Below are 22,029 nucleotides of genomic sequence, written 5' to 3' on the forward strand. Positions count from 1 at the left end.
CTTCTTGGTATTTACCCAAATGTGTTGAAAGCTTCTGTCCACACAAAAATTTTCTTACAGATGTTTATAGCAGCTTTATTCACAATTATCAAAACTTGAGATCAAAAAGATTCCCTTCAGGGCTTCACTGTTGGTTCAGCGGTAAAAAATCTGCTTGCCAATGCAGGAGACATGGGTTTGATCCTTGATTCAGCAGGATCCCATGTGCCACGAAGCAACTAAGCTTGTGTGCCGTAACTGCTCTAGAGCCTGCTGGCCACAGCTCTTGAGACCATGTGCCATGAAAATTGAAACCCAAGCACCCTAGAGCCCTTACTCCTAAACAAAAGAAGCCACCATAGTGAGAAGCCTGAGCACCGCAATGAGAGAGCTGCTCTCACTCTCTGCAACTAGAGAAAAGCCCTTGCACAGCAATGAAGACCCAGCATGGCCAAAAATAAATACAAATTTTAAAAAAGATACCCTTCAATTGGTAAATTATGAGCAAAGTGTGGCATATCCAGACATACAATATTATTCAGGGGTAAAAATAAATGAGCTATTCAGCCATGAAAAGACATGGAGGAACCTTAAATGTATAATATTAAGTGAAATAAGCCAGTCTAAAAAAGGCTCCATACTGTACAATTCCATGTATATGGAATTCTGGGATAGAAAAACCTACAGAGATGGTAAAAGGATCAGTGGTCTCCAGAAGCTGGAAGAGGTGGGAGTGAAGAAAAGAATGGATAAACAGCACAGAAGATTATGAGAGCAAAAAATATTCCATATGATACTACAATGGTAGATAAATATCATTATACATTTGTCGAAATCCACTGAATGTAATATGGACATGAACTTGAACAAACTTCAGAAGATAGTGGAGGACAGGGAAGCTTGGGGTGCTGCAGTCCATGGGATCTCAAAGAGTCAAACATGACAGAGAAAGAACAGCAACAACTGAATGTAAAACAACAAGCTAGATACAACTAAAATACAAATCAAAGACACTGAAAAGTTAATGATGTATCAATGTAGGTTTATGACTGTAACCAGTGTGTACTGTCGGGAGGTGGGAAGTTCATAGCAAGTGAGGTTTTGTTGAAATAAGGCTACACGGGAGTTCTCTATAGTTTTTGTTCAGTTTTGCTATGAACATAAAATTACCCTAAAAAAGAATATTGATTAATTTAAAAAAGAACTGAAATTGAAAAAAAAATATTAAAAAGTTAAGTTACAAAATTATTTGCTACTTTGATTAGTTGGATCTCTTTATTGATTCTCGTGGCAAGATATATAGGATAAACTGCTCCAGTGAAGAATCATTCAATTAATCACAGGGAAATGAGGCAAACAGAAAGTTAATCTTACATTAAATTATTTGAAACATTCCCTGTTCCATAAAAGCAGGCCAAGGAACGCTGACATATACTTCATCTCTCTTCATTCATCTTGCTTCTTTAGAGGGAGATGTGCATAATTAAATTCAAGTTGTCAGTATTTCCAGAAATATGTAGCTAAATAAGACATTCATGTCACTTTGTCTTTCTGATAACTTCCTGGAAAGTTATTCAATTAAATAGGCTAACACGCTATTATAATGGGAGACATCTCTATGTAAGTTGCTACAAGGCAAGAGTGACTAAATCAGGCTGCTAGTGTTGCCTCTGAGCCAAGTTTTGACAGGATTTTTAACTTTCTCTCTCTTATTTTTTTTCCCCCATGGAGTTTTGGCTTTTCAAAATGTGACAGTGAAACAGAAGAGGCTGCAGTTGATTCTGTTCCAAAAAAGGAAAACATCTGGAAGTAGGAAAATAGACAATGGGTGCATGTATGATCTACTTGATACATGCTGTGCCAGGTAGAATTCCTTGCTAGACCTCCCTTTCTTCGTCCTCTTTAACAATACAGTCATCCCGCAGTATTCGCAGGGGATTTATTCTAGGGTCCTTGCAGATAATCTGCAGATGCTTAAGTCTCTTATATAAAGTAGCAGTGTTTGTATATAACCTATGCTCATCATCTCATATATTTTATCTCTGTGTGTGTGTGCTAATTCACTTCAGGTGTGTCTGACTACATGACCCTATGGTCTGTAGCCTGCCAAGCTCCTCTGTCCATGGGATTCTCCAGGCAAGAATACTGGAGTGAGTTGCCATGCCTCCTCCAGGGGATCTACTCAACCCAGGGATCCAACCCAAGTCACAGATATCTCCTGCATCAAGAACTGGCAGGCCACTAGCACCACCTTTTATCTCTAGATTACCTATAATACTTAATATAATATAATTACTATGTAAATAGTTGTAAATACAATGCAAATGTTGAAAATTGTTGCCAATGAGTAGCAAGTACAAGTGTTAATTTTATTTTTTTCTTTCATTCATTTGTGTTTGTTTTCCTAACTGGGTAATGCAGCATGTAGGATCTTAGTTCCTAGACCAGGGATCAAACCTGCTCCTCCTGCTGTGATAGTCTGGAGTCTTTACCACTGGATCACCAGAGAAATCCCCAGGTTCAAGTTTTGCTTTTTGGAACTATCTGGATTTTTTTTTCCAAATATTTTTGTTAGGATGTTGGTTGAATCTGGAGATGCAGAACCCATAGATAACGAGGTTAACTGTACTGAAGCTGTGGCTGGTAAACATTTTTCCTTTGCTGCTGTCTCCAGATTAGACTTTGTTAATAAAAAGAGCTAGAGGGGGCACTGTAGGGCTTTTCCCTTCTTCTGATGTGTTATTTTTGATAGCAGGAGACCCAGTAAGTCAGCTTGTTGGAGGTCTAATAGCACTGGTTTTAGGGACCTTTGTAGACTAGCTATGGTTCTCACCATTCATCAAGTTTTCACCACTGGACAAGCCACTCTTGCATCTGAGCTCTGGGTTGTCCTCTCTGGCAGGTTTCTTCAGTCCTGGGAGGCTGGTGTTCTAGTGCAGCCATACCTTTTACAGAGAGATCTGAATTTAAGTTGGGGGATAGAAAGATACATTAAGTCTGTCCACTTCTTATTCTCATTTCCTGGGTTTTCAGGAGAGTAGTAGCTGAGATATGCATTTACAACTTCTATATAACTTATAATTTTCTTTTAACCTTTAATCATCTAGCTAACAATTTTCTTTCTCAAATTCCTGGTAGTGCTTTTATCTTCTAACTAGACGCTGATTGATACACACATATTAAATATAACTACTGTCAATGAAAAAAAATGTTGCCTCCTATATAGGTGAACAAAGGATGTTACAGTCAGCAAGCCATCATCACATTACAACTGCACTCACAGTTAGCCTGGAGGGAACCTAGAAAAGGAACAGAATGCTTGTCATTAAGCTATCAGCCCCTGTAGCCACCCTCCAAAGTTGCACCCTGAGGAGACTCAAGATGAGAAAGCACAAGGTACTCATCCTAGAGAGCTGAGATGCATATCAAAGGAATGATTTCAGTAAGCCCAGACTCTGGCATCTTCCCATGCATGGAAAAGTGCTAAATTCATTGACTTGAAATTTCTGGTTTTCTTTATATTTTATAATATTTTGACGTTCAGCTACCTGGTGTTTGTTGCAAAATCTCCTATATAACCTTTCCTCTTTGAAATAGTTTCACAGAACTGAGAGGCTGTGTCCAAGGTTTAAGTCCTCAGTTTTGTTCATCAAATAAAACATAATTCTCAATTTTCAGGTTGTGCATTTTATTTTAATCAGCACTGCTTAGTAATAGGAAGTCCAAACACAGTGATATGAAACAAATTATTTGAAGAGTGGTGGCTAGGGCAAAAAAGCTTATTCTCTCACAATCTTGCTTTGTAACAATGCAACTATTTAAATGGAGCACTCATTTCATCAATGAGAACTAATGAAAAATTAGTATCTACTAAGATGGGGAAACAATGGAAACAGTGACAGACTTTATTTTGGGGGGCTCCAAAATCACTGTAGATGGTTACTGCAGCCATGAAATTAAAAGACACTTGCTCCTTAGAAGAAAATTTATGACCAAGCTAGACAGTATATTAAAAAACAGAGACATTACTTTGTCAACAAAGTTCCATCTAGTCAAGGCTATGGTTTTCCAGTAGTCATGTATGGATGTAAGAGTTGGACTATAAAGAAAACTGAGCACTGAAGAATTTATGCTTTTGAGCTGTGGTGTTGGAGAAGACTCCCGAGAGTCCCTTGGACTGCAAGGAAATCAAACCAGTCTGTTCTAAAGGAAATCAGTCCTGAATATTCATTGGAAGGACTGATGCTGAAACTCCAATACTTTGGCCATGTGATGTGAAGAACTGACTCCTTAGAAAAGATCCTGTTGCTGGGAATGATTGAAGGTGGGAGGAGAAGTGGATGACATAGGATGACATGGCTGAATGGCATCATTGACTCAATGGACATGAGTTTGAGTAAGCTCCAGGAGTTCCTGATGGACAGGGAAGACTGGTGTACTGCAGTCCATGGGGCCACAAAGAATTGGACATGACTGAACGACTGATGCTTACTCCTTGGAAGAAAAGTTATGAGCAACCTAGACAGCATATTCAAAAGCAGAAACATTACTTTGCCGACTAAGGTCTGTCTAGTCAAGGCTACGGTTTTTCCAGTGGTCATGTATGGATGTGAGAGTTGGACTGTGAAGAAGGCTGAGCACCAAAGAATTGATGTTTTTGAACTGTGGTGTTGGAGAAGTCTCTTGAGAGCCCCTTGGACTGCAAGGAGATCCAACCAGTGCATTCTCAAGGAGATCAACCTTGGGATTTCTTTGGAAGCAATGATGCTAAAGCTGAAACTCCAGTACTTTGGCCACCTCATGAGAAGAGTTGACTCATTGGAAAAGACCCTGATGCTGAGAGGGATTTGGGGCAGGAGGAGAAGGGGACAACAGAGGATGAGACAGAGGATGAGATGGTTGGATGGCATCACTGACTCAATGGACGTGAGTCTGAGTGAACTCCGGGAGTTGGTGCTGGACAGGGAGGCCTGGCATGCTGCAATTCATGGGGTCACAGAGAGTCGGACAAGACTGAGCGACTGAACTGAAGAGATATATTCCAACTGTTAATAAAGGATATGTTTGTGTGTGTGTGTGTGTGTGTGTGTGTGTGTGTGCATTTTTACTACAGGGTTTTACAAACCCACTAACAATTTTTTTAGATTTCAATTTATTTTTTGTAGTGTTCCATGTGTTGTGTGTGCTTGAGTCACTTCAGTAGTGTCTGACTGTGTTACACTATGGACTGTAGCCTGCCTACACTATGGACTGCTCCTTTGTCCATGGGATTCTCCAGGCAAGAATACTGGAATGAGTTGTCATGCCCTCCTCCAGGGAATCTTCCAGACCCAGGAGTGAAACCTGCATCTCTTAGGTATTCTGCACTGGCAGTCAGGTTCTTTACCAGTAGCGTCACCTGGGAAACCCACATGGGTTGTTAGATTTATTTATCTAATCTATACTGTCTTCTAGTTTCTTGAAACAATAATATATTCTGCTGTATAATAATTCTACTTTCCTTATTGCTGCTGGCGTTTAGTCACTAAGTTGTATCTGACTCTTTGCAACCTCACAGACTGTAGTCCACCAGCTCCTCTGTCCATGGGATTTCCCAGGCAAGAACACTAGAGTGGGTTGCAATTTTCTTTTCCAGGGGATCTTCCCTTATTAGTAAAATGTATAAAAGGAGATTATCCAGCCACTACCACCTACATGCATTGTTTAATTGTTCATTTAATTGTCTTACTTTCACCAATATGAGTATTGCAATTTACCTCACACATAGAAGTTAAGCAGTTTTGGGAAAGAAATGCATATCTTGTCTGGTGGACAGAATAAATTGTAGAATTCTCAATAGCTTTGGTGCTGCTTCTTCTACGTATGTATTTTCTAAGGTAAAATCACTGATTATTTGTTAGGTGAATTTTAATGCATGGGTATAATTTTCCCGAAGGAAGAGAATTTTTGCAATTCTGCTTTATTTACCACAATGAAGAGCATCAAGTACCTGCTTGCTAAATGGTTGATCCCTCTTAGAACTGTAAAAATATAGCAATAATTCAAAATTCCAATATCCTGAATTTGCCCTTATTCACGGTAAAATATTACTCCATTCTTTTGACTTTGACTTTCTTCAATTCTAACCTTTCCTCTCATTTTTTTTTAGTTTTTTATTTTTTAAATTTTAAAATCTTTAATTCTTACATGCGTTCCCTTCCTCTCATTTTACACTACTTTAAATTACATATTATCTACTTCTTTAATTAATATCCTTGTTATTTCCCTCACCCCACTCTGTTCAATGACTTTAAAAATTTTAGGAGGACCATAATAATAATAGAAACAACTCACTCGTCTGTATTTGTGTTCTGATATAGGTTTATATCATGACTGCCTTTCCTTTAACATCTGTATAATGACTGCCTTTCCTTTAACATATCATCTTGATCATCTTTCTCAAATGCTTTGAGCCTTTCTTTAGATAATAGTAATAATATGGTCTATGTGATACTTAATTTTGTAATTATATGAGGCAGGGTTCTGAAAGATAATGCTGTGTAACAAAGAGTTCCATAATTTCAACAAGCGTCTACTTATTGGCCAAATCGCTGAGGTTTTCTGGGATAGTTCTACTGAGGATATGGTCCAGGTTCAAGTCAGTTTCATGTCTTTCATTCAAGGACCTGCAACTACCTTGATATAATCCTATTATGATAGATGCTAAAACCCAGGGCAGGCCTCTTTCTGTGTGTGTGTGTGTGTGTGTGTGTGTGTGTGCACAAGTGCTTGATCACTTCAGTCATATATAATTCTTTGCAGCCCCAAAGATCATAGCCCAATAGGCTCCTCTGTCTATGGGATTTCCCCAGCAAGAATACTGGAATGGCTTGCCATGTCCTCCTCCAGGTGATATTCCCATCCCAGGGATAAAACTCTCATCTCCTGTGTTTCCTGCATTGCAGGCAGATTCTTTATTGATGAGCTACTGGGGAAGCCCTGCCAAAACCTAAGAGGCCACACTAAACCAATATTTAAATAAACATATTTAAAAGTTTTATTTATATTACCTCCACTAGTATTTCTTGAATAAGCCTCTATTTTGTTTCTTGTGAATAGGTCCCACTCCATTGTTCCCAATGACTCTTTCCTCTGGCCTATGAGGGCATACGTGTTACATAATGTAGTCTCTACTTATACATTACCTCATGCTATGAATAATGTTATATACAGTGTGTATTTACACATTGCAGATGTTCAATCTGGTTTTAGAAAAGGCAGAGGAACCAGAGATCAAATTGACAACATCCGCCAGGTCATGGAAAAAGCAAGATAGTTCCAGAAAATCATCTATTTCTGCTTTATTGACAATGCCAAAGCCTTTGACTGATTGGATCATAATAAACTGTGGAAAATTCTGAAAGAGATGGGAACAACAGACCACCTGACCTGACTCTTGAGAAACCTGTATGCAGGTCAGGAAGCAACAGTTAGAACTGGACATGGAACCACAGACTGGTTCCAAATAGGAAAAGAAGTACATCAAGGCTGTATATTGTCACCCTGCTTATTTAACTTACATGCAGAATACATCATGAGAAATGCTGGGCTGGAAGAAGCACTAGCTGGAATCAAGTTTTCCAGGAGAAATATCAATAACCTTAGAAATGCAGATGACACCACCCTTAAGGCAGAAAGTGAAGAGGAACTAAAAGCCTCTTGATGAAAGTGAAAGAGGAGAGTGAAAAAGTTGGCTTAAAGCTCAACATTCAGAAAACAAAAATCATGGTATCCGGTTTCATCACTTCATCATAAATAGGTGGAGAAACAGTGGAAACAGTGTCAGACTTTATTTTGGGGGGCTCCAAAATCACTGTAGATGGTGATTGCAGCCATGAAATTAAAAGATGCTTACTCCTTGGAAGGAAAGTTATGACCAACCTAGATAATATATTAAAAAGCAGAGACATTACTTTGCTAACAAAGATCCGTCTAGTCAAGGTTATGGCTTTTCCATTGGTCATGTATGGATGTGAGCGTTGGACTGTGAAGAAGGCTGAATGCCGAAGAACTGATGCTTTTGAACTGTGGTGTTGGAGAAGACTCTTGAGAGTCCCTTGGACTGCAAGGAGATCCAACCAGTCCATCCTAAGGAGATCAATCCTGGGTGTTCATTGGAAGGAATGATGCCAAAGCTGAAACTCCAGTACTTTGGCCACCTCATGCAAAGAGCTGACTCATTGGAAAAGACCCTGATGCTGGGAGGGATTGGGGGAAGGAGGAGAAGGGGACGACAGAGGATGAGATGACTGGATGGCATTACTGACTTGATGGATGTGTGTCTGAGTGAACTGCGGGAGTTGGTGATGGACAGGGAAGCCTGGCGTGCTGCTATTCATGGGGTCTCAAAGAGTCAGACACAACTGAGTGACTGAACTGAACTGAACTGATAATATGTATATGTGCATACATTATACATTACCTCACATTATGTATAAAGTATAATGTTAGTAATTGTACATTACTTATAAATTACTTCATGTTGCTCCCTTCTACATCCAATCTTGCAAAAGACTTTCCTTGATAGCAGCCAGTGTATAACACTACTGCAAAAGAAATTGTGTGTTTGTGTGTGTGTACGCACTGCAATAAGCCTGTGAAAATACTTACTTTCTTATAAGTCACCAGGAAAATGAAAACAAAAGCATAAGAAATGTGACAACACTCTCACCTATCCATTTGTCAAAACAGTTTGTATCTGCTGTAGAATCTGCAGGGAAACTGCCACTCATTCACACAATTGTATGGTGTTGAGAGTATAAATTGCTAAATCTTTAAGAGAGCAGCTTGCCAGCATCTGTAGTAAAAAGTATGGATCATTTGAATATTTACTGGAAATTTATCTAGTGGATACACTGACAAAAAATGTCAAGTTATTTATGTGAATTGTTTATTGCAGCATATTTGCAATGACAAAACTTTAAGTAATCTAAATTTCCATTAATATATCATTCTTCAAATATAGAATGCTATCTACAACAGAAACATCCACAATTATTGAAAGGAATTAGAGGATCAATGTTAACATACATGAGACTAAGTCAAAGATATATTCTTAAAGGGAAAGAAAAAATTAAAGGATAAGGTATAGTGAGTAATTTCTTATGTATTAAAAACGTCCAAGCACTGATTTGTTGACAAATACACATGCTATAATAGGGAAGAAAAAATCTGACTTTACATTGGATCTGTTTGTTTTACCTTAGCATTTGTATTCTATTGCTTTTTCTAAAAGGTAATCAATAAAGGGATGATGCTTATAGCTCAAAGTTTCCATAATGGTCCATTTGTATATCAGTCAGAGTCTAGAAGTTGCCTATAGCTTAAAGTAGTCACTAGTGGCCCCTTTGTAGCCCATCTTGACAAGGACTACCTGGGAATGGCTGCAGGAAAGTAGAAATTAACACATCCTCACTCCCCAGCTCCCAGTCTGGTAGGAAGCAGGAAATAGTTGCAACCACCTATCACCTTTTTTTTTTTTTTCAACTTTACTTCCTCACCTCTGCATCTTTCTCTATAAAAGAAACCAATATCCAAACCCAGACAAGATGGCTTTTAGGGTCACTAGTCCACCATCTTCTTGGGCTATTAACTTTCTGAATAAAGTCACTATTTCTGGCCCCAACAGCTCATCTTTCCATTTACTGGCCTACCGTGCCATGAAGAGAATGAGCTTGGACTAGGTAATAATGCTGAAACAACAAACACACACATGTTTTCATTCCATTGGAGGGAAACAAAAGGAAAAGTTAACAAGCTTTGATTTTGGGGAGAATATCTACTCCTCAAAATTTTTACAATGAGTTCAGTTCAGTTCAGTTCAGTCACTCAGTCGTGTGCGACTCTTTGTGACCCCATGAATTGCAGCACGCCAGGCCTCCCTGTCCATCACCAACTCCCAGAGTTCGCCCAAACTCATGTCTATCGAGTAGGTGATGCCATCCAGCTATCTCATCCTCTGTCATCCCCTTCTCCTCCTGCCCCCAATCCCTCCCAGCATCAGAGTCTTTTCTTTTTACTCACAATGAATAAATATTACTTAAAATTAAAAAATGAAATTAGAAAATAAAGTTACTCTGCCTAGCGTGAGAAACATGCTCATCAGCCTAAAACCAGAGACTGGACTGGGAGACACATGGTGTGGTGGGAAGTGAGGCTTTAATGACAGTCTTGCAAGATGGAGTGCCTGGTGGTCAGGCATACTCAGAGTTTCTACACCGAGCAAGTTATCCTAGCACTCAAGTCCCTCCCCAGTTCCTCATTGGGTGAGTACTATGGGGTGAACAATCTTCCTGAATGTGGCCTAGGTTTGTTCCCTCCTTCTTTATGAGCTGGCCCCTCGCTGACACCTTGTCTTCTCCTTTCCTGCACACCTATTCCTGTTCTTATGTTTTAAATTCACCAATAGGACGAATCTGCTCAAAACCCTAATCCCGTTCTTATGAGGAGCGGCTATAAATATAGATGAAGCTTTGCTCGCTTGTCTGCTGCTCACCTCCTGGTATGCAGCAGGGTTCTCAACAGATCACAGACCAGGACCAGTACCAGCTCATGCATGGCCCAGGAGTTGGGAACCCCTGCTCTATTGCTCTATTTTACTTCATTTGTGGCTCTTTCCTACCCAGCCTCTCTTATTAGAATATCAAGAAAATAGAAACTATCACCTCTATCTGAGAGGTCAAAATTTTTTCCTGTGTTTCTAATGGAGGTTCAATAAAACTACACAATTCCTTTTTTAATGAAACTGAAGACAAGTGTTAAAAATTTAGCTAACTACATCCAAGGAAAGTTTTCCTTTCTGAATCTTGAGAAATTCTTTTTGCTAGGTAAGTAGATAAATTTAATGGTAAGAATTAGGATGTGGAAGCCCTTCTCACATCAATCTTAATACCAATTTGGAAAAGTAATCTGCTTTTTCATATATGTTGATAGTGCATTACCATGGTTACTAGCTCATAAAACAAATCAGCATAGGTCAGTCACAGACAGGTGTACATTGCCTGTGGAATCCTTGTATTTCCCTTATTTTTTCCAAGTATAGGCATCAGCAGATTTGCAAGCCACACTCTTTGCCTCTACAGTAGATATTTTTTGGGGTCTTCAGCATCCTGCTGCTGAAGAAATTTGCTTATTTTTGCATAAGAAAAAATGTTTAAATATAAGTAATAAATACACATAGATCACCAACTTTCTCATACATGCTCTGTTAAAAACAAAAACAAACCCAGACTTGGTTAGGAGAGACTTTACACTAAGGGAGGAAGTGATCAGTGCAGCAAGGAGATCATTCTGACTATTGGATACCAAGTGCCTCAAAGGTTCTGCAACGGCACTTTTCTTTAATAGAAAAGAGTGAACAGGACTACAAATAATTGGGTGTGGGGAAATGGAACAAAAAATTGTGATGTGATTGGACAGTAGATTCAGTATTGTTTTTTTCTGAGGCCAGTCTCTTCTCAGGGGTGCTGTTAAGGAGGAATTGGATGCTGTCTCAGGCTGAGGGTGGACCCAAGTTCAGAGGCCTAAGGAAAAGAAGTTTTATTAACAAGCCATGGAAGTTAACACAGACCAATTAAATCAGATAGGCAAAGGTTATTTATTCAGAGCTTGCCAGAGCAAGGGAGGCAGCCACTGTCACTTGGATTTGGCTGAAGCAGGCAGAGACATGGGAAAGCTTTATAGTAGAAAAAGTAGAAGTCTTCAGATGTGCCCTGATTTGAAGCTGTTGGCATGAGGAAGCCATGGGGCAGGTTCACTAGAAGCGAGGTTTCCTATGTGATTAGTTAAGTGTGCATATTTGACTTTCTCTGCTTGGTCCTAAGTTGAAAACAGGCACAAAAATTAGGTTCGGTATCAGTTATTAACCAAGTCCTGGCCATTTGGGGATAATTTTTACAGAAGTTATTGTTTAGTTTTGTGGACTGTCACTAGAGATAGCAATCAGACTAGGCTGGCTTCCTGGGTTGTTTGTTGTAGACAAAAGTTAGGTTTACTGAGCAAGTGTCTCATATATGGTCTGGTCACTTTTATATATGGTCTGGTTCATTTGTATATTCCTCATGTCAAAGCATTTTGTTTTGATAAATCAATCAGGACAAAACAATTTAGTGAATCATTTATTAGTTAAGAATGGGAATTTGGAAGGCCTATGTTTGGGCTTTTCATAGGTAAACACAGGACATATCTGGGTATATATTAAAGCAAATTAGGAGAAGTATGACTGGTTTTCTGAAGTAAGCCATTTCCAGGAACATAAAAGTGTGTGTAAATATGTGTGTGTGGTGGGCGTGGTTCTTAATCTTTGCTGTTTTCCAACATACTTGGACTCAGATAAAATCCAGCATTCTCGTTCCTGACCATTATTGTTACAGCCATCTTCATATATATGTGGAGAGATATGTATTACCGATGGACACAGATGCCTCACAGAAGTTAATCTGAACATGTCTATTGTATATACACATTTATTTCATCTCAAAAGACAAAATATTTCATTTTCTTCTTCTTAGTGTGAAGGACACTGACATCTTTTTATTCAACCCTGAGTTTCAATGATTGACCTGAGAGTCTTGTAAAAGTTCAGGGAGCTCTGCTAGAAACAGAAATAATAGACACTCAGTCTCAGTTCAGTTGCTCAGTCATCTCCGACTCTTTGCAGCCCCATGAACTGCAGGCCTCCCTGTCCATCACCAACTCCTAGAGTTTATCAAAACTCATGTTCATTGAGTCGGTGATGCCATTCAACCATCTCATCCTCTGTCATCCCCTGCTCCTCCTGCCTTCAATCTTTCCCAGCATCAGGGTCTTTTCAAATGAGTCAGCTCTTCATATCAGGTGGCCCAAATACTGGAACTTCAGCTTCAACATCAGTCCTTCCAATGAACACCCAGGACTGATTTCCTTTAGTATGGACTGGTTGGATCTCTTTGAAGTTCAAGGGACTCTCAAGAGTGTTCTCCAATGCCACAGTTCAAAAGCATCAGTACTTCTGTACTCAGCTTTCTTTATAGTCCAACTCTCACATCCATACATGACCAATGGAAAAACCATAGCCTTGACGAGATGGATCTTTGTTGACAAAGTAATGTCTATGCTTCTTAATATACTGCCAGGGTTGGTCATTACTTTCCTTCCAAGGAGTAAGGGTCTTTTAATTTCTTGGCTGCAGTCACCATCTGCCCTGATTTTGGAGCCCCAAAAAATAAAGCCTGACACTGTTTCCACTGTTTCCGCATCTATTTGCCATGAAGTGATGGGACAGGATGCCATAATCATAGTTTTTTGAAAGTTGAGCTTTAAGCCAACTTTTAACTCTTCTCTTTCACTTTCACCAAGATTCTGTTTAGTTCTTCTTCACTTTCTGCCATAAGGGTGGTATCATCTGCATATCTAAGGTTATTGATATTTCTCCTGGCAATCTTGATTCCAGCTTGTGCTTCCCTCAGCCCAGTGTTTCTCATGATGTACTCTGCATATAAGTTAAATCAGCAGGGTGACAATATACAGCCTTGATGTACTCTTTTTCCTAATTGGAAACAGTCTGTTGTTCAATGTCTAGTTCTAACTGTTGCTTCCTGACCTGCATATAGGTTTCTCAAGAGACAGGTCAGGTGGTCTGGTATTCTCTTTCATAATTTTCCAGTTTATTGTGATCCACACAGATTGGAAACAGTCTGTTGTTCAATGTCTAGTTCTAACTGTTGCTTCCTGACCTGCATATAGGTTTCTCAAGAGACAGGTCAGGTGGTCTGGTATTCTCTTTCATAATTTTCCAGTTTATTGTGATCCACACAGTCAAAGGCTTTGGCATAGTCAATAAAGCAGAAATAGATGATTTTCTGGAACTATCTTGCTTTTTCCATGATCCGGCAGATGTTGGCAACTTGATCTCTGGTTCCTCTGCCTTTTCTAAAACCAGCTTGAACATCTGAAAGTTCACGGTTCACGTATTGCTGAAGCCTGGCTTGGAGAATTTTAAGCATTACTTTACTAGCGTGTGAGATGAGTGCAGTTGTGGGTAGTTTGAGCATTCTTTGGCATTGCCTTTCTTTGGGATTGGAAAGAAAACTGACCTTTTCCAGTCCTGTGGCCACTGCTGAGTTTTCCAATTTAGCTAACATGTTGGGTATAGCACTTTCACAGCATCATCTTTTAGGATTTGAAGTAGCTCAACTGGAATTCTATCACCTCCACTAGCCTTGTTCATAGTGATGCTTTCTAAGGCCCACTTGACTTCACATTCTAGGTGAGTGATCACACCATCATGATTATCTGGGTTGTGAAGATCTTTTTTGTATAGTTCTTCTGTGCATTCTTGCCACCTCTTCTTAATATCTTCTGCTTCTGTTAGGTCCATAACATTTCTGTCCTTTATTGATCTCATTTTTGCATGAAATGTTCCTTTGGTATCTCTAATTTTCTTGAAGAGATCTCTAGTCTTTCCTATTCTATTGTTTTCCTCTATTTCTTTGCATTGATTGCTGAGGGAGGCTTTCTTATGTCTCCTTGCTATTCTTTGGAACTCTGCGTTCAAATGGGTATATCTTTCCTTTTCTCCTTTGCTTTTCACTTCTCTTCCTTTCAAAGCTATTTGTAAGGCTTCCTCAGACAGCCATTTTGCTTTCTTTCATTTCTTTTTCTTGGGGATGGTCTTGATCCTTGTCCCCTGTACAATGTCATGAACCTCCATCCAGAGTTCATCAGGCACCCTGTCTATCAGATCTAGTCCCTTAAATCTATTTCTCACTCCTGCTGTATAATCATAAGGGATTTTATTTAGGTCATACCTGAATGGTCTAGAGGTTTTCCCTATTTTCTTCAATTTAGCTGTGAATTTGGCAGTAAGGAGCTCACGATCTGAGCCACAGTCATCTCCTGGTCTTGTTTTTGCTGACTGTATAGAGCTTTTCCATCTTTGGCTGCAAAGAATATAATCAATCTGATTTTGGTGCTGACCATCTGGTAATGTTTGTGTGTAGAGTCTTCTCTTGTGTTGTTGGAAGAGGGTGTTTGCTATTACCAGTGAGTTCTCTTGGCAAAACTCTATTAGCCTTTGGCCTGCTTCATTCTGTACTCCAAGGCCAAATTTACCTGTTACTCCAAGTGTTTCTTGACGTCCTACTTTTGCATTCCAGTCCCCTATAATGAAAAGGACATCTTTTGGGGGTGTTAGTTTAAAAGGTCTTATAGGTCTTCATCGTACCATTCAACTTCACTATGCTTTAGAATATACCAAGATTGCATTATGATTCAGAGCTGAAAAAAAATACAGAAAAGCTTCATTCATAAGATTGTTTACTATCACTTCCCTCCAGGTAACCATAACAACTCAATACAAGAGCCTCTGGAGATGTGAAAGGGCTGTCTAAAACAGAGTGATTGCCTTGTTAGTGTGGACATCTCTTTGATCACCTAAAAGTGAAATGAATTAGAAGTGGCATTTCCATTGTCACTGTCTCACTGATTAGCCTTTATCAGAGCTATATACACATATCAACCCATTTCAGTCTTAATGCATGTGGGGCTTTCAAATTTGAGCCATCAATCATTAAAAAAAAAAAAAAAAAAAGAATCCAAAAAAAAAAGGAAACAAATTTCTTTTTATATAGGAAGCAGCATCCTAAAATTTAATTTTGTAAGGATTTCATTTAGAAATGTGAGATGCATGGCATAAAATTTAGTGAACAACAAAGGGTCTTGTGAACACAAGCATGAAATGAGTGGACTAAAGTAGTATATTGTGGTGGTCCTAATGTAAGAGAAACCACTTACAGAATCTAATTCAAAAGATGCTAAAGAAACTCCTCATCTCCCCAAGATAAGCAGCTATACCTGATTAAATGTTAAAGTATGCCATGTACATATTTGAATCCTCAAGTATCAATGGGGAAAAAACCGGATAAGCAACTATGAATAATTAATATTTGAATTTGAAGAGTTTTTGCTTGCTTATTTTAAATTAGTAGGGATCCGTATAATGAGAAATAGAGGAAGGAAAGCATTGTAATGAATAGCCAAGGCCCAAATACCCCGGTACAGGCATATTTAGGATTAGCTCAAAGAGGGGGGAAAGTAGCAGAATGGGTTAATAAGAGATACCAGGTAAGTTTCACAAAATATAGCTTTGATTGTATTAAGATAATTTTGCTATTGGTTTTGAATCAGATTCTAAAAGAAATCACATGTAATTAATCAGATTATGAGAAAGTTGAGAACTTTGGGAGCAAAGTGTGAAAGTGTTAGTCACTTAGTTCTGTCTGTGGCTGGCTCTTTGAACCCGATGGACTATAGCCTGTCAGGCTCCCCTGTCCAAGGAAGTCTCCATGTAAGAACACTGGAGTACATTCCCATTCCCTTTCCAGAGGATCTTCCCAATCCAAGGATCAAACCTGGGTCTCCTGTATTACAGGCAGATTTTTCTTTTTCTTTTCTTTCTTTTTCTTTTTTTTCTTTTTTCTTTTTTTTTTTTTTTTACCATATGAGCCACCTAGGAGCAAAGTCCAGCTTAAAAAAGGAAACAAACTTAAGCCGTTTGTTTTCTGTATAGACAAGAAAGGGGAAGCAGAGGTGAAATAACTGGAATTGCAGGTTCAGTTCAGTTCAGTTGCTCAGTCCTGTCCGACTCTTTCCAACCCCATGAATTGCAGCACGCCAGGCCTCCCTGTCCATCACCAACTCCTGGAGTTCACTCACACTCACGTCCATCGAGTCAGTGATGCCATCCAGCCATCTCATCCTCTGTCGTCCCCTTCTCCTCCTGCCCCCAATCCCTCCCAGCATCAGAGTCTTTTCCAATGAGTCAACTCTTCGCATGAGGTGGCCAAAGTACTGGAGTTTCAGCTTTAGCATCATTCCTTCCAAAGAAATCCCAGGGCTGATCTCCTTCAGAATGGACTGGTTGGGTCTCCTTGCAGTCCAATGGACTCTCAAGAGTCTTCTCCAACACCACAGTTCAAAAGCATCAATTCTTTGGGGCTCAGCCTTCTTCACAGTCCAACTCTCACATCCATACATGACCACAGGAAAAAACCATAGCCTTGACTAGATGGATCTTAGTCGGCAAAGTAATGTCTTTGCTTTTGAATATACTATCTAGGTTGATCATAACTTTTCTTCCAAGGAGTAAGTGTCTTTTAATTTCATGGCTGCAGTCACCATCTGCAGTGATTTTGGAGCCCCCCAAAATAAAGTCTGACACTGTTTCCACTGTTACCCCATCTATTTCCCATGAAGTGATGGGACCGGATGCCATGATCTTCATTTTCTGAATGTTGAGCTTTAAGCCAACTTTTTCACTCTCCTCTTTCACTTTCATCAAGAGGCTTTTTAGGTCCTCTTCACTTTCTGCCATAAGGGTGGTATCATCTGCATATCTGAGGTTATTGATATTTCTCCCGGCAATCCTGATTCCAGCTTGTGTTTCTTCCAGTCCAGCGTTTCTCATGATGTACTCTGCATATAAGTTAAATAAGCAGGGTTAAGTTAAATAAGCAGGTTAACCTCTTTCCAATCTTCCATTTATTCATTCTGGCTCTACAATAAACAAATAGCATCTAGACTGACCTAGCATATTCTACAAAGCTTTTCAGGTTTTGTTTTTACTTTTTGTTTGTTTCTCTTTAGTTTTCAGTTTTATTTTTTGTATTTTTACCCCAAACATTAATTTGTTCAAATGTTATTTGTTATTTGACTAACAAAGCTATCACAGATATTGTTATGTGCCCCACGTAAATTCCCTTATCTTCAACAATTTGATGTAAACTCACCTGACTTCCAGCTGCTAGAATCTATATTCCTTTACTGAGCTCCTTGTCTGGCTAACAAGCAAGATTCACACCCTAAGCAGGTGACCATCTCTGCTGAGGAATAAGGGCCACTTGGGAGCAGTGCTTAACCAATGTTTAAAGGGAGGTGATGAAAAAATACACCCATCTCCTTGAACTTCAGATGGGATAATTGGGAGGCATGACCTTCCCATTGGCTTCTAGGGTTTCCCCAGCAGAAGTAAGCTTCAGGGATCCACAATGGTAGGTAGCTGTGTAATGTGCCTTCCTGTCCTTTTCTTACTACCCATCCCTTACTAACCATTTCCTTCATGTGTCACACAAACTAGTTACAAAAGATCCTGACCCTAAGTTCTACCACTGAGGAACTCAAGCTAAGGCAAAAATCAGCAGAGCAAATTATTTTATATAATGTAAATATATCTCCATTAAATCCTCAGGTTATAAGAATGTTAGGACAAAAACAACCTGTCTGGTAATTGATTGGCTCATCTGAAATCACTGTTTGGATCTAGAGAGAGATAAAGAGAAAGGGAAAGAGAGAATGTATGTGTGTGTGTGTGTAGGTGTTCGGGTATTTTAGTGAATATGAGAAATAAGACTCATTCTGAGGGAGCCATTTTCAAGAAGTGAGGGGTGCTGTGAGCAGCAGCTCATAGTTGAAGTTAGTGATATGGGCATGTGGACTGAGCCATCACTCTGACCTCCTCTCCATATGCACTGCACAGCTGGCCAGGCTGCTGGAGGAGCCTTCTGTAGTGAGACAGCCTGCTGGGCTTGAGATAAAACACACCTGCTCCTCATTGCTTCCTTCTGGGACCTTCTATGCTAAATGAGATCATCTCTTTCTCAATAAACCCTGGGCTCAATGACAGGCATCCAGCAGGCAGTGGGTGCCAGGACTGAAAAAAAAAAAAAGCCAAGATCTGCAGAGGGAAATTGATAGGACATTATTCTAGGTGAAAAGAGGGTTGTATCTGCCAGTTTATACTAGTCTCATACCCACTAGTGTTACTGAGATATCACAATCATTAAAAGAATTTCAGGAGGAAAAATAAGCTCAATCCCCAAAGGACCACAGATTTGCATTTGGTTCCAGTGGTCCACTGCCCATTGCATGGCATAATATTGGGATCCTTTAAGTGAAAATGTTAGGGAGACCTACTGAAAAATCTAATTGCTCTATAAGTTGATCACCAGTCTCCTTAAAATTCAAAGTATATTTAAGCAGTATTTTTACCTATGAAAATCTAAAATAATCCAGCCAAGAGTACTCTGATTTAAATTCTCCCAGATTTGTTTTTCATGTGCATTTTCTGTTTATAGACTCTAAGGGTCAGAAATTCCCACTCAAGAATGTTAGATGGTTCTTGAATAAATGTGATTCTTGCCTGATACAAGCATTTCTAATAGATTCATTGTTTCATGGTGTCTCAGAAGCTGTTAATGAGAGTTGCTCTCTCTTATAAGCCAGAACAATCTGAAATTTAGGAGGGTGGACAGAGACCACATCCTTTAAATAACTCTGGGCTAGAGAGACCCTCCCCATATTTCAATTTCTCTGCTTGAGCTTCTTTGCAAAGTTTAGCTTATTGCCCCCACACTAGGAGAGACAGCACAACTCTTGCATAATCATTCTGATATGTGCTCAGCAGGATTGGGATTTACAGAAGCATTAAACATGAATTATTTCTATTTTCTCTAGCTAGTTCTTGTTGATTCCCAGGTGTTCTGATTATCATTGATTCAGAAGCCTGGTTTACAGTGAGGTCACATTTGGACAGAAGTGACTGCCATTTACACATTTTGGAAAACCAAACACAAGAAGGAGAGAGGCTTTCATAATTTTTCTCTAAGACTTTCATAATTTTTCTCTAAGATTCTGTGTTAGTCTTCAAGAAGTCATTACATGATGGTGTTTTCTTCCCTTCGTATTGAAAAGTGAAGAGCAATATGCTAACTTCAGACCAAGTGAGAATTGTTTTCAGTACTTTACTATAGCTCCTTTGATGACATCTTCAATCAGGAGTTGCTTATAAATATCTGTGTGCATCATTTTGAGAAAGAGAAACTCATAGCATAGCTAAACTTGCCTCAGCAATATTCAGTAGAGATCTAATGCAAGACACATTTGTGATTTCAGATTCTCTAGTTGCCACATTAAAAAGTTTCTTAAAAGGTAAAATTAATTTAATGGTATTTTAATAATTTAATATAATTTTATATCTTATAATTTAATCATATAAATTTATTAATGAGATATTTTGCATTATATTTTATAAAACCTTTGAAACCTGATATGTGGTTTATAATTACAACACATCCCAGCTTGGACTAGCCACATTACAAGAGCTCAATAGCCAAACATGGCTAGTAGCTATCAAGGCAGACAGCAGATTGATGTGGTATCTAGCTAAAAAAATCTGAGAATGAAAAGTGCTGCTACTTGCAACCTCTGTAAAATACTCCTTTGCTCTGAGAAGGAACCATATAATACAGTGATAAAAACTCAACAACACATAATGCCTTTTTCCAAAATATTAATGAGTTACTTACATTTAAGCAGTAGGTCTACTGCTCACGGATATGAGTTGGACCATGAAGAAGGCTGAGTGCTGAAGAATTGATGCTTTTGAACTGTGATGCTAGAGAAGACTCTTGAGAGTCCCCTGTACAGCAAAAAGATCAAACTAGTCAATCCTAGAGGAAATCAACCATGAATATTCATTGAAAGGATTTTAGCATTAATTGATGCTGAAGCTGAAGCTCCAATCCTTTGGCCACCTGATGTGAAGAGATGACTGATTGGAAAAGACTCTGATGCTAGGAAAGATTGAGGTCAGGAGGAGAAGGGGTGACAGATGATGAAATGGTTGAATGGTATTATTGACTCAATGGACATGAGTTGGAGCAAACTCTGGGAGATAGTGAAGGACAGCAAAGCCTGGTGTGCTGTAGTCCATGGGGTCACAAAAAGTTGGACATGACTGAGCAACTGCATAACAAAGAAATAGGTCTATTGCTCAGCACTATTTATCTTGGAATCATCTCAACTTATTCCTTGCAACTGCAGAAGGATTCAGTGACTTATTGCTTCTAGGACATGATTTGTTTGGTATTTCAAAGGTAAACAATGACAAAAAGTATGGAAGGTATAAATATTGAGGGGTGTTTTAATTGTACACTTTGGGAGTTTTTAGAATAGGAACAGATTAAGTGTTCTTAAAATTAATCTTAATTGTTTTTAGAAAAATAATTTTTTTTTGTTTCCTCCATACTATAGTTAGTTTATTAAGGTAGCACCATGACTACAAAGAATGCTACAAAATTGTTTAGTAAGACAACCTCTGCTCTACTAAATCGCCTTTATTCTCAGTGGAAAGTGAAAATAGAGGCTATTTGAATGGCATCTTCTTTGTTGTTGTTTATCTGCTCACTACCTGCTGCAAAGAATGAAGTGGATTAGCTTCAATTTGGATGCCCTGGGTGTGGAATTGTCCTAATTTGTATCTTGGAAAGAGATCATTTCTAGTTATTCCTCTATAGCCATGAAGCATCCACAGATGTGAAACTAGAATGCTATTATAATTAATGCTTATAGAGATATAAAATCTTTTGTCAGGATATTAACACAATTTATATATTTCTGACTATTGGCAGCAAAGATGTGAAGCTATCATAAATTACTGTTTCCTTTCATTTTTCATATTGCAGCAATCTAGTGTTTCTGTCTGACCCCTTGACTTCCTCCTTCATACTCCTTCAGGGTTTTGCTCAACAGAATAAGGTATATTATCCTGTTCAGGAATGTTCTGTACCTTTGTTTCAATAGAAGCTATAATTGGGGCTTTCAATTTGTCAATATTTACTTCTCAGCTCAGCAGCACCTGTAAGAGTCAATCGATAAAATCTCAACTACAAAATACCAGCTTATGGCGACAGATATTCTATATTAAGGTATCTCAGTTTTTCACAAAGTATATGTAATATTCCTTGCTAAGCCTGAAGTCAGATACCAAGATGAGTTGTAATAACTCATGAAAAGTAAAAACTAAAAAAAGGAAAAAAGATCTTTATAAGAACTCTAGGAAAATAGCAAGTTTTGTTTTTAATTAGATCGTGAAACATATACAATGAAGTTAATTCTGGAATTTTGCCTAATTTTACCACTAAATGTTAGATTTTAAGTTAGGTATAAACCAGACTTAGAAATCGTTTCCCAACCATG

The sequence above is a fragment of the Ovis aries genome, chromosome 2 (assembly GCF_016772045.2).
Source record: "Ovis aries strain OAR_USU_Benz2616 breed Rambouillet chromosome 2, ARS-UI_Ramb_v3.0, whole genome shotgun sequence".
In the NCBI taxonomy this organism is placed as follows: Eukaryota; Metazoa; Chordata; class Mammalia; order Artiodactyla; family Bovidae; genus Ovis; species Ovis aries.